General features: G+C 41.5%; 1 pseudogene; it reads right to left on the bottom strand.

The window, feature by feature from the left end:
- Positions 1-1,750: 1,750 nt before the first annotated feature.
- Positions 1,751-12,546, bottom strand: LOC113185963 (neo-calmodulin pseudogene; annotated as a pseudogene).
- Between the last annotated feature and the right edge of the window lie 453 nt (positions 12,547-12,999).

The raw sequence follows: 12,999 nt of genomic DNA, 5'->3' as shown, positions 1-12,999 counted from the left end.
TGGCATTTACTAATATATATGCCAATTTGGGAGACAAAATTTTATATCATCATCATCATTATTATTCTCATCATCATCATCATTGGTACTAGGGATTTAATCCAGGGTTGTTTTTAACCACTGTGTTATATCCCCAGTCCTCCCCTTTTTATCATCTGTAAATTTTTAAATTTTGAGATAGGGGCTTGCTTAGTTGCTTTAGCCTGGCCTTGAACTTGTGATCTTCCGTCTCAGCCTCCCAATTTGCCAGGATTACAAACTGTGTCCTGCAAAATGGTATATTATTTTAATTTGCATTTCTTTGATTATTGCTGAGACTAAGCTTTTTTTTCTTCATGTTTATTGACTACTTTGAGTCACAATTACTAGTTCCTAAAGTTTCTTCATGTTAAGGAAAAAACCATGAATGGGTGGAGAGATTGGGCTGGTGGAAGGGTGCAGGCCTGTAATCTAGCTACTGAGAAGTTGAGGCAGAAAAATCTCATGTTGGAGAGACCTGTCTCAGAATTTAAAATAAAAAGGGTTGGGGATGTAGCTCAGTAGTAGAGGGATTTCTTAGCATATATGATTTCTTAGCATATATATCCCTGGGATTCAACTTAGTGGCCCCAGACTTGTTTTTCTTTCTTTCTTTTTAAAATATTTATTTTTTAGTGGTAGTTGGACACAATACCTTTATTTTATTTATTTATTTTTAGATAGTGTTAGGATCAAACCCAGGACCTTGCATATGCTAGGTGAGCTCTCTACTGCTGAGCCACAACCACAGTCCCCTTTTTTTCTTTCTTGTACTAGGGGATTGAACCCAGGGCCTTGTACATGCTAGACAAGCCCTCAACCACTGATCTACATCCCCAGCCCCCAGCCCTTATTACATTTTATTTTGAGATATAGTCTCTCTAAGTTGCTGAAGCTTGCCTCAAACATGCTATCCCCCTGCCTCAGCCTTAGGAGTAGCTGAGATTACATATGTGTGCCCCGATGCTTAGCCTAAGGCTTGTTTTTTCTTTTTTTTTTAATTTTTTTTAAGAGAGAGTGAGAAAGGAGAGAGAGAGAGAGGGAGAGAGAGAGAGATAGAGAGAGAGAGAGAATTTTTTTTAATATTTATTTTTTAGTTTTCGGTGGACACAACATCTTTGTTTGTATGTGGTGCTGAGGATGGAACCCGGGCCACACGCATGCCAGGTGAACGTGCTACCGCTTGAGCCACATCCCCAGCCCTTTTTTTAAATTAAAAACATTTTAAAGACCTTTTCTTATTGATGCAAAATGGTTTTTTAAAAATTCTAAAAATATTTTTGACTATTCATAGTCCATGCAGAGTTACAACCCTACCCTTCAATAATACACTGACAATTCCTAAAGGAAACCACTTTTAAAAAGGCATAACCTAGATACTTCCTTATTTGTCCAACTCCATCTAAGTTTAGATGTGTAGAAAGGCCTAGATATATCCAGAGTAACCCCCATACAACATATTACTTGATCATTTTTCCCCCTTTTTTGGTGCTACAGATTGAACCCAGGGCATTGCAAGTGCTAAGCATGTCTTCTGCCACTGAGTATAATACCAGCCTGATCTGCTTTCTAAAATAAGGTTTTAGAACAATGCCATTAAGATAAGGCAAGAAGCATGGAGGGATGAAGTTCTAATTACTATACTTGCACATATTTTCCACAAGGACTAGGGGGAAACATTTAACAGATGAATTAGAAAGAAAAGGTGGATAAACATGTTTGTATGAGAATTTTAATACATTCTGGACAGTGTCATCCTGTTGCTGTCATAAATGATACAAACTCGGTAGCTTACTTGACCATCACCATCAGTATCTGCTTCATTAATGATTTTATCAACCTCTTTATCTAATTTCCCTCCAAGATTTGTATCACATGGCAAAACTCTGCTGCAGTAACGTAGCCATTGCCATCCTTATCAAACACCTGGAATGCTTCTCCAATTTCTTCTTTATTGTATCTTTCATTTTTCTTGCCATTATTGTCAGAAATTTAGGAAAGTTAGTTGTGCCATTTCAATCAGCATTTATTTCATTAATTATGTCCTATAACTGTTTTCGTGGGATTTTGCTCAAAAGATCTGATTACAGTTACCAATTCTGTTGTTAGAATTCCATTGATATCCTTATCAAATAGTGAAAAAGTGCCTTTGAAGTCTGTGATCTGCTCTAGTCAGTTGGTCAGCCATGTGGCAAGCTCTACCAATTTCTAAGATTCAACCACACAACTACTCAGCTGGCTTGCTCCATTTGGATTCTAAAAATGTATTTTAACCAGGAAAGTCTGCCGTTTACAATAGCATGGATGAACCTAGAGGACATTATACAAAACAAAATAAGGCAGGTACAGGGAAACAAAGACTATCATGGGGCTGGGTGTGGCTCAGTGTTGTAAAGAGCTTGTATAGCAAGGGCTGGGTTCAATTCCTAGCACTACCAAAACCAAAACAAAACAACCCCCCATCCCCCCACCCCGGCAACTCAAACCTATAGATCTCACTTCTTTATGGACTTAAAAAAAAATAACTCTGAGGTACAGAGTAGAAAATGTTTTTATCAGAAGCTGGGGGAGACAGAGTGGACAGGAGATAGAATTAATTAGAAGGAATAAGTTCTGGTGTCCCATTGCATGGCAAGGTGATTATAGTTCCTGGCCTGTGTGAGGCACTGGGTTCGATTCTTAGCACCACATGTAAATAAATAAAATAAAGTTCCATTGACAACTAAAAAAATATTTAAAAAAAAAAAGAATTTGAGACCAGCCTGGGTAATGTAGTAATACCCCTCACTCAAAATAACAAACAACATGAAGAACGTAAAGAAATGATAAGTACTAAAATTGATAGATAGGCTAATATCCTGATTTGGTCATTCCATAATGTGCACATGTACTGAAAAACACATTGTGCTCCACAAGTATACATAATTATTATTTGTCAATTAAAAATCAAAGAAAATTTGCAAATATGTGGCTTTTCATCTTTCTGGTTTTCAGTTTCTTTCCTAATTGCATTGTTATCTGATAATAAAATCTGCTTTCAAGTTGTCCTGTTTGATCTTTTATCTGTGAATACTTTACCCTGACAAAGTCATCTTTTTAATTTTTCCTTTGTTTTTGGTCTTCAAATGCATTTTTGTCTAATCTAAATCTTTTTTCCCCTTTGGCATATGAATAAATGCTCATATCATTAATTATCAGGGAAATGCAAATCAAAATACAATGAGGGTTGGGGATGTATCCCCATTCAAGGCCCTTGGATCCATCCCCAGCATAGCAAAAACAAAACAACAACAACAAAAAAACTAACCACAATGAGATGTTGCAACTGCTATTATCAAAAAGATGAAAGAAGACCAGCACTATAGTACATGCCTATACCCAAGGTACTCAGCAGGCTGAGGCAGGAGGATTCCCAAGTTTGTGGCCAGCCTGGGCAATGTATGAGACTCAAAAGAATTGAAAGCAGGGGCTCAAACAAATCTTTCTACACTCACGTTCATTAGCAGCATTACTTACAACTGCCAAAAGGTGGAGAAGCACCCAAGTTTCCATCAAAAAAGAAAGGACAAACAAATTGAAATAAATATATACAATAGAATGTTTTTCAGTCTTAAAAGGAAAGGAAGTTCTGGTGTATGCCATGACATGGATGAACCTTGAGGACATTGTGCTAAGTAAAATAAATCTTTAAAAAGGGACTGCCGCAGTCCGGCTGCAGCAAAATAACCGTGGGGTGACGAACAACGTGTGTAGATTGATACAGCAGGAGAGGGAGCCATTTATTGTAGGACAACAGAGGTATTTATACATTCCACACCGCTTATCTAATTAACATAAACTCGATACAGCAGTCAACCAATAAGGAATCTCCACACTTAATGGCTCACTGGCGTTACTTCAAAAACCACTCCCTCTGGCAAAATGCCAGGCGCCATCCAGCCTTGTTTACAGACTCTAACAAAAGACTAATACTGTATGACTCTGGAATAGTCAGATTCATGGATAGAAAGAAGAATGCAACAGCCAGGGGCTGGTGGGAAGAGGAAATGGGGAATTATTGTTTAATGGGTATAAAGTTTCAGTTTGGAAAAATGTAAGAATTCTGGAGATGGAAGTTGGTGATGGTGACACAAAAATGATAATATATTTAATACCACTGAACTGTACAATTAAAAAACGGTTCCAATGGTAAATTCTATGTTATTGGCATCTTATCACAGTATAAAAAGAGTAAAACTAGAAAAGCAAAGAAGGGAGAAGGGAAGAAGACCCTACCCCACAATGTCCTTTGCATTACTGCCATAGGCCCAATGTGTCACCCAGAGCCCACCACCATAGTGAATTGTCAATAAGTACTTGGTGAATGGGTAAGGAAAAGACCAATGGATCAAAGTCACTGTATTTGTTGTGGTTTGGATTTTAAATGTATCCTGCAAAGCTCATATGTGGGAGACTTGCTTCCCAGCCATTAAGAGGTGGTAGAAGCTTTAGGAAGTGGGTCCTACTTGGAGAAAGTTAGGTCATTGGCAGCATGCCTTGATCCTGCTCCTTCCTCTCTCTATTTCTTGGCCACCTTAAGTGACCAGGCTTTCTCTATCACATGCTCTGCCACCCCCATGAAATTATGCCTTGCTACAAGCCCAAAGGCAACATGGCCAAATGGACTGCAATCTCTGAAAAACATAAGCTGAAATCAATCTTTCCTTCTCATAAGTTGATATCCTCAGAAAGCTAACTAACACAGTTTTAGCATCCCATAGCCTTTCCTAAAGCCTAAAATTACTTAAAAGGAAAAACGTTCATCTTCTTAAAATCTAAACCTAAATTCTACAGTTTGGGACCAAAAAGATAACTTGAAAGACAAAAGGCACTTGTCATTGGTAATTGATATGATGACAGATGTTTGAAAACACTGATTCACTTGTGCATGTCCACCACGCTCAGCATCCCACTGAAAATAGAAGAGACATGGCATGGTGGCACGCACCTGTAATCCCAGTGTCTAGGGAGGCTGAGACAGGAGGGTTGTGAGTTCAAAGCCAGTCTCAGCAACTTAATGAGGCCCTAAGCAACTCAGCAAGACCCTGTCTCTAAATAAAATATAAAAAAGGGCTGGGGATGTGGCTCAGTAAAGTAAGTACCCGGGTTCAATCCATGGTACCAAAAAAAAAAAAAAAGAAGAAGAAGAAGAGGAACATGGGATTTATTCCCCTGCCCATTTTATTCCTTTACCCAAGACCTCCTGGATAGGCAAGTAGAGATTTGGAAAGCCCCTGCCTCTGGCCTTGGCTCTGCTTGGCATGTCTCCCCCTGAGTCTGGGCACCACCTCCTCTGGCTGTTCTGTATTTAGTTCTGTTCCTGCCTCCCCAGGAAGGTCTCTTTCATTGTTTCACTGGTCACTGGTGCTCTCCGTTCCTTAAATCTGGCTCTGCTTTTATCCTCTGCCAGCCCCATGGCCAGTGTTAGGTGTGTGGGCCGTAATTCTCTTCCTGTGAGCTTTGAGGATCATTTTTATTCATGTTTGAAGGACTTTGTTCTGAGGCAATCTTGAAGCTTTTTGGTCTTGGTTCAGATACACTTTTTCTTTTTCTCTCCTTCTCTTCCAGGAAAAATCCTAACAATTATTTATGCCCTCGTGTCTTTAACATTCTTCTTTCTGATTGGCTGACAGAAACTCAGTGTCTTTCACAGCAGGACAGTGTGGGCAGCAGAAATATCCATTGAGCGTCCTGGGGATGGGGCGGCACCCTTCAGGCTGACTTGTGGGAAAGCCTGGAAACGCCTAAAGTGTGGGGAGCAGCTCTGGCCCCAGGAGGCCTGCATTCAGCTTCACTTGGGTCCCTGGGTGCTCTAGTGGCAAATGCCATGCTTCCCCTGGGGCCCAGCCAGGATGGCTCAGGCCAGGAGGAGAATCACTTCAAAGGCATCTGTTTGAGGGGAGAAAAATGCTCCCTTTCTGCAGGTACCAGGTTGATCTTGGTGTTCTGAGGTAATGATCCAGCCCCATCTGAGACCACAAGTCATCTTGGAAGTCTGACCTGGCATTCTGTGATCACAGAACTCGTTCATAATCCACTTATGGACGTATGTATGTAACACAAGTAAAGCGCTTCTGCTGGGAGAAGCTTGATTACTCATGAAGGGTGCTGACAGAGTTAGCACTTTCCACACCACCAATGGCTCAGTCTTCAAAGGGATTCTGTGCAGCTTTGTTACTACCTCATCGAAAGGCCTCCTCTTGTTAAAGGTTGTAATGAGGGGTTATCTCTGCTCATGATTACAGGGTGAAAGAGCAGTCTCCCTCTCTCTCCTCTCTCACATATTTTGTTTTCTTTTTTCTTTCTTCCTTTTTCTTTCTTTCTTTCTTGTTGCAGTACCAGGGATTGAACCCAGAGACACTCTACTACTGAACTACATCCCCAGATCTTTTATTTTTTCATTTAATAGAGGACCCTGCTAAGTTGCTGAGGCTAGCTTCAAACTCGTGATCCTTCTGACTCAGTCTCCTGAGTCTCTGCGAGTACAGGCAATGTGCCACCAAGCCTGGTTTCTCTCACACATCTTCTGCAGTACATTTGCCAAATCTCCAAGTTTAAATGCTTGGAGCTGCTCCCCGTTTCTTCTTCAGAGCACCATTTAAATGCATTTCCCAGTGTTGGGCTGCTTTCCCTGAGATTATTTATCCCAAAATACTGATGGCCCTGATGTACCAGGGGCTGTTGTATGTTCCACAGATTGATGAGGCTTTAAGTTTTGTCAGAAACTGGTCTGGAAGATGCATCGCCACTACCTCTGCTCTCCCTGCCTGCTCAGAGTCAAGTGTAGACTCCCAGGCTGCCTCCTACAACCTTGGTCATTCAACTCAAACCACCCCTTCATTTACCCTGCTCCTCATCCTTCACTTATCTTCCTCTTCCTTTGTTTCTGTGTTCCTTCTTTGGGGCCCAGTTGCCATCCCTACTCCAGGAAGCCTTCCCTGATCCTTCCAAAGTTCAGTCCCTTGAATTTCTCTGGAGCCCCCCAGGACACTGAGCTCTTGTTAACTGCAATTACCCAGATTCATGTGTTTCCCCATCCAGAGCTGTGAGCTCCAAGGGGGCCAGACTTCATCCAGCTCTTTCAGTGCTTTTTGTACAGGAGAATAATACCTACTGAAAGAATGCATGCTAACGAATGAATAATTATTAGCTAATTTGAATAGAATACATTTAACAAGCTCAATGATAATACATATTATTTTTAAGGCAATTTCTTTTTCTTTCTGGGCATATTTGGGGGTAGAAACTCAGAGATGACTTTCTATCTTTCATTCTGAAATTAGGTATTGACAGAATAGAGAGTTAGGTGGGATAGTCAGGACCACCAGCTACACATGCTGCTTACTGCACAGAATACCAGAGGCTGAAGGCATCTGGGTAGTCAGCTCATCCACCCTCCCCTAACCCAGATGAAGAAACTGAGGCACCAGGTCCCACAACTCTGTTAAAACATTGGAGCTGGAACTTGGAGCTCTCCAGGTTCAGGCCTATCACATTTGTCCCATCCTACTGATTCTAGGAGTCTCTTCATTTTATGTCCTATACTTGTTTGATGGGAGAAAGGCACCAGACCTTAGTGACAATCATCTCACCTCAATAATAGCATATTGGCTGGGGTTGTGGCTCAGTGGTAGAGCACTTGCCTAGTATGTGTGAGGCCCTGGGTTCGATTCTCAGCACCACATAAAAATAAATAAAGATTTGTAGCATACATCAGGTATTTTGGTAGATGATCCAGATGAGTGATTCTCATATTGGAGTCCGCATTAGAATCTCAGGACTTGGTGAAATATGGATCGCTGGACCTCATGCCCAGAGTTTCTGATTCAGGAGGTCCAAGGTGGCCCATGCATTTGTTAGATGATGCTGATGCTTTAGGGGCAGGTACTGTACTTGAGAATAAATGATCTAGGTCATATAAACCAATTGACGGGACTCAAATAAAGGAGATGAAGACGGGTCTTTTGTTCTGAAATTTATTTTCTGTTTGTTTTTACCTTAAGCTTCAAAATTGGCTCTATATACCCATGAGTTCTGCATCTGTGGATTCAGCCAACCATAGTAAAATAAAATTGCATTTTTTTTAAAGAGAGAATTTTAATAATTATTTATTTATTTGAGAGAGAGAGAGAGAGAGAGAGAGAGAGAGAGAGAGAATTAATATTTATTTAGTTAGTTAGTTAGTTATTGGCGGACACAACATCTTTGTTTGTATGTGGTGCTGAGGATCGAACCCGGGCCGCATGCATGCCAGGCGAGCACGCTACCACTTGAGCCACATCCCCAGCCCAAATTGCATTTGTTTTGAAATAAATAAATAAATAAATATCCAATAACAACTAAAAAAATTTAGAAAATCCCAGCATATTGATGGTACCTGTCATGTATTGGTATTAGGGATTGAAATCAGGGGCACTTTACCACTAAACTATATCCTTAGCCCTTTTTATTTTTTATTTTGAGACAGGGTCTGTCTCTAAGTTGCTTAGGGTCTCACTAAATTGCTGAGGCTGGCTTTGAATTTGTGATTAGCCTGTCTCAACCTCCTAAGTGGCTGAGATTACAGGTGTGTACCACCATACCTGGAGAGAGATGTGTGTGTGTGTGTGTGTGTGTGTGTGTGTGTGTGCTTTGTACCAAGGGATTGAACTCAGGAGCACTCAACCACTGAGCCACATCTCCAGCCCTATTTTGTGTTTTATTTAGAGACAGCATCTCACTGAGTTGCTCACTATTGCTGAGGCTGGCTTTGAGCTTGTGATCCTGCTGCCTCAGCCTCCCAATCTGCTGGGATTACAGGTGTGCACCACCATGCTTGTCCTGGATACATATTTTTTAAATAAGGAAAACAATTTTATTTTGGCTCAGGGGGTCATGATACATTTAAATAAATTTAGAAAGGTGGTCTAGTATTGACACCAAGCTTACTGCTTCTAGATGTACTCTGGATGGGGGCAGGTTCTGCTTTTACAGCTGGTCCTGGAAGCCCTGTCTATGCCTTCTGCTGATTACATTGTGGGGACAGTGGTGGGAGGAGGAAGCAGGGTCTGGGTATGGTCAGTGTCATCTCATGCAACATGCACAATTTTGGAATGTCAAGACATACTCAGTCAGAATATCAGCTTTGACTAATTTCCTGAGACCCTGTGGATAAGGTCTTCCAGTCATCTGTTTCACCCACTATAAACTGGAGACAATTATAGCCAGCTCCTGTAAATACGTCCATCTGTCACGAACAGCAATTACATTCCAGCTGTTGGAAATGGGGAGGGCCAGAGGGCTGCACTTCTTACTTTATGTATTTCTCAGTTTGTTAATTTTGGTGATGAGCCCATGTGACTTCCATAATCAAGATCTTTATGAAATGAAACCATAAAGATTTCGTTTTGAAAGCCAGATCCAAGGGCCCAGGTTAGAACGTGCTGCCTCTAAAGCTGTGACTCTAGCTGGGGGTGGCAATGCTCCTCTGATCGCTGTCCTGGGTCAAAGGGTTAAAGGCCAGCATGTGACAGATTTCTCCTTGGCTGTGTGACAGGCTTCTTCTCAGTCCCTGACTTCTCAATTGAGATTCTTTCTCTTGATGAAACAGGAGCTCATTTTACAGCCTGTCATGATGTTAGCAAAATTTGGCTTCTCTGACTGCCAATATTTGTCTTCTGAGCCTGTCAAATTTTCCTCGCTGTGGGTCACTACCTGCCCTCAATCACAGAGCCCAAACACAGATAACTTTTTTCCTTTTTAATTTTCAGAGACTTCCAGGCCGCCTCTTCAGCTTTAGGGAGTACTAACACTTAATTGGAATTGCGGTCTTTTTGACACAGAGGGCAGTCCCCCAGCCTTGTAGGCCATCTGGGCCCTTTACACAGCTGTCTCAGGAACACACATCAAACCTTCACTTTTAACACCCCAGGTTGGCCGCCTGCCTGTCAACCCAAGAAAATAAATAAACAGAACCAAACCCACAGCACTTTAAAAACACTAACGGACACAGCATGTCCCTAAGTTGCTGAGGCTGGCCTCAAACTTGAGATCTGACTGCCTCAGCCTCTTGAGGTGTTGGGATTACTGAGTGTTACCATGCCTGGCTTAGCGTGTTTGACCAAGGGCCAGTGGCTTTGGAAAATTCCCTCTGTACCACACTTTGTGCTTACTTGCTCATAGCCCCATTTACACATCAGCTTTTTTTTCCCTCCAGGGTAAGAATATGCCAAATCTTCTTCCTTCACTAATCACTTATTTATTTGTTTTCTTTTCTTTAATCCTGGTAGAGCCTAGAAATTTTAGCCACAGATTTATTTATTTATTTATTTATTTATTTATTTTTATGTGGTGCTGAGGATTGAACCCAGGGCCTTGCGCATGCTAGGCGAGCGCTGTAACGCTGAGCCACAACTCCAGCCCTAGCCACAGATTTAATTCTGATAAATTAAAAGGTCTATGCTGATTTTGATACTCAACACAAAAACAGACTAACTTCCCACTAGGAGTTCCTTTCAGATGCATCAGCTTGCACCTCCCATAATCCACAGTGAAGCTGCCTTCTACTCAGCTCTGTTAAAGATTTGGGCACATCCAGACTCTCTAGTACACTAGATAGAGAATTCTTCTATCTCAGTTCCCCAATCCTGCAATACATATAGATAAATATCTAATTCTTTCTTCCTTCCTTTTTTGTTGGGGGGGGGATAACCAGGTATTGAACTCAGGGGCACTTAACCACTGAGCCACGACCTCAGTCCTTTTTCGTATTTTATTTAGAGATGGGGTCTTGATGAGTTACTTAGGGCCTTGCTAAGTTGCTGAAGCTGGCTTTGAACCTCACAATCCTCCTGCCTCAGCCTCCTGAGCCTTTGGGATTACAGGCATGTGCCACCATGCCTGACTCTATACCTTTCTTGAAAGTGCCTATCATGAAATTCTGGAAAAACAAAACATCACAAACTTCTTTGGACTATGTCCAATGGAATTAAAATATTCTAAGTCTACCTTGTAAGTATTTGCTAATTTGGTCAGTTTTTTTTAATGGGTTTTAGGTTATTTGTATAGAAGGCAGAAATAAGACTTTAAAAAATATCTCTGTGTGCCTGGCGCTACCGCACATACCTGTAATACCAGTGGCTTGGGAGGCTGAGGCAGGAGGAGCACTAGTTCAATTGAGCCTCAGTAATTTAGCGAAAATATAAGCAACTTGGAGAGACTCTGTAAATAAAAAATAGAACATCTGGGAATGTGGCTTAGTGGTTAAGTGCTCCTGGGTTCAAACCCTAGTACCAAAAACAAAACAAAACAAAACAAAAAGTTCTCTGAATTAAGTTGTTAAAAGCTGACTCAATGATCTACCTTATATCATCTGAAATATAAGATGTTGCTGTGATTTGTACAGGATTTTGTGTTAGCTTTCTGTCACTGGGTTAAAATGCCTGAGAAAATCAATTAAAGGGATAAAGACTTGTTTTTTCTCACAGTTTTTTTTTTTTTTTTTTGGTTCTGGGGATTGAACTCAGGGACACTCAACTACTGAGCCACATTCCCCAGCCCTATTTTGTATTTTATTTGGAGACAGGGTTTCACTGAGATGCTTAGTGCTTCACTCTTGCTGAGGCTGGCTTTGAACCTGGGATCCTCCTGCTTCAGCCTTCCCAGCTGCTGGGATTACTGGAGTGCACTACCACGCCCAGCTTTGTCTCACAGTTTTAAAGGTTCCAGGACATAGTCACTTGGCCTTATCGCTGTGGGTTTGTGGTGAGGCAGGGACATCATGGCAGGGAGTGCATGGTGGAGCACCTCACCAGCCCATTTCATGGCAACCAGCAAGGAGAGAGGGAGCTGCCAGGGGAAGAAAGGGAGAGGGGGCGCTGGAGACAAAATAAACTTTTCAAAGACATGACCATGACCCCTCCATGACCTTCTGCCTCCAGCTAGGCTCTACCTCCCAATATTTCTTATACCTACCAAAACACCATCAGTTGGGGACCACACCTGTAGCACATGTCCTTTGGGGGACATTTACAATTCAAACCATGCAAGTTTGAATGTGTCCTCCAAAGGTTTATGTGTTAAAAAGTTTGGTTTCCAGTGAGGTGGTATTTAGAGGTTATAGAACCTTTAAGAAGTGAGTCCTGGGGCTGGGGATATAGCTCAGTTGGTAGAATGCTTGCTGTGCATGCACAAGGTGGTGGGCTCAATCACAGAACCACCATTTTTTTAAAAATAGTAAATGTACAGAAAAGGATATTAATAGTTATAAAATAAATTACCAAAAAATGATAAGTGATGTAATAGGAATTGAATACATAGCACTAAGGAGAAATAAAGACGTGGGAGGCATTTGGGGGGTGATTAGGAAAGCCTCTTGCAAAAAGAATATTTAAATCTTTATTTTTTAACAAGGTCGGTTTTATCTTTCTTACCTTAATGGGAATGAAGGGAAAGAATATTTCACATTATTAATTTTCTATTGCTGCTAAAACAAATTACCATTACCTTCATGGTTTAAAGCACAAATTTAGCTTTCAGTTCTGAAAGTCAAAAGCCTGAAGTGGGTCTCTCTGGACTGAAATCCAGGTGTCAGCAGGGCTGTGCTCCTTCCAGAGTCTCCAGGGGAGTCTTCACGACCTGGCTCTCTCCAGCATCAGGAGGCTGCCTACACTGCTTGACCTGTGTCCTCCTCCCTCCATCTTCAAAGCCAGCAGTGGACGATTGGGTCCTTCTAGAACATTCCTCTAGTTTTGCTTCCATCTTCATATCTCCTCCTGTGACCTCTTCTGTTTTCCTCTTCCCTCAGGACTCTTGTGATGGCAGTCGGCTCACTTGGAGAGTCCAGCCTACTCTCAGTATTTGGAGGTCACCTGTTTAGCAATCTTCCTTCCATGTGCAATCTGAATTCTCCTTTGCCATGTAACCTAATACATTCACAAGTGCTGGGAAATAGGACGTAGAGAT

Source organism: Urocitellus parryii, chromosome 1 (assembly GCF_045843805.1).
Source record: "Urocitellus parryii isolate mUroPar1 chromosome 1, mUroPar1.hap1, whole genome shotgun sequence".
Classification (NCBI taxonomy): Eukaryota; Metazoa; Chordata; class Mammalia; order Rodentia; family Sciuridae; genus Urocitellus; species Urocitellus parryii.
The sequence above is the reverse complement of the archived record's forward strand: the minus strand, read 5'-3'. Positions and strand labels throughout refer to the sequence as shown.